The sequence below is a fragment of the Gekko japonicus genome, unplaced genomic scaffold, assembly GCF_001447785.1.
Source record: "Gekko japonicus isolate JY-2015 unplaced genomic scaffold, Gekko_japonicus_V1.1 scaffold1266, whole genome shotgun sequence".
NCBI lineage: Eukaryota > Metazoa > Chordata > Lepidosauria > Squamata > Gekkonidae > Gekko > Gekko japonicus.
Window position 1 is genome coordinate 227,150 of NW_015169813.1, and position 1,213 is coordinate 228,362.

Below are 1,213 nucleotides of genomic sequence, written 5' to 3' on the forward strand. Positions count from 1 at the left end.
ATAGTTACACACAAATCCACCCCACCCCAGTTAAGAATAGCACCACCGGAACTGACCACTTAATTCACCATTGTGCTTTCTACAGATACCCCCCAGAAGACTTATAAAGAGGATGTCGAAGCAGTCAAAGGTACACTGAGTCTGTATGACAGAGGAAGAAGTTGGAGTTTGTCTGTGTGGCTATATGAGCCAGAGAGTTCAGCCTGTGTGGCTATGAGCCAGAGAGTTTAGCCTGTGTGGCTATTTGAGAGTTTTTACACTGTGTGTCTAAGCCTGTCAGAGTGGAGTTTTGGTGTTTGAGAGACTGTGTGTGATGCCAAGCTTTGTCAGTTATATTTTATTTCTTCAACATCCGTTCAAAAATACCCAGAAACTTATTTTGTTCTTTTATAAATAAATCATTATTTGTTGAAACCTTTCCCAGCAATCAGTACAGTCCTTCCTCAGGGCCACATAGTCCTCTGAAAAGCCCAGACACTGGGTCATTCTACCAAAATAGAGAGAGCTGGAATTTTTAATTCCTGGTGATAGCAGAAATCTACTAAGTTCATGTACACATAGTGGTTTTTAAAGGAGAAACAGTCTCCCCAATAAGCGAGGACGCCACACTTACCTTTTCATGGTCCTGGATCCTCGTTTTCAGGGTTGTTTGTTTCCCTTCCTTGTTGAAAGTAGCTTACGTTCAGCCACACCGTGAAGATCCTTGGGCTGTGATGGCAGCTGCTGCCAAAGCAACGTTTTTAACAATCTGCACAGCCAATCAAATCGACAATGGCCCATCCAGGGCTCTAGTCGGGGGGGAGCTCTCAGGTACGGAGCTCCGGAAGAGAACCTCTAAGGGAAGGTGTTGGTGGGCACTGTGAATCCCATGGGCCCCACGTTGGGGATCCCTGCCCTGAACCATCGACTGGAATCATCCACGAGAGCCAGCGGCTTCCTCACAGACACAACGAGAAAGGGACGATAACGGAAAGCTGGTGAGCTGTAGGAGCCCAGAGACTGAATGACTCAGGTTCTAATCAGTGTCCCCTCCAGGGGTCATTTCGTAGAAAAAGAGCTAGGGGAACTCATTAGCATAACTCATTAGCATATGCCACACCCCCTGACATCACCGGAAATGTGTGTCATAAGGCCACACACCCCGCCCCCAGCGGTCCCGGCCGCCACTGCCAGCCTTGCAACTCCACTGCCGAGCCCCATGAGGGGACCGGCG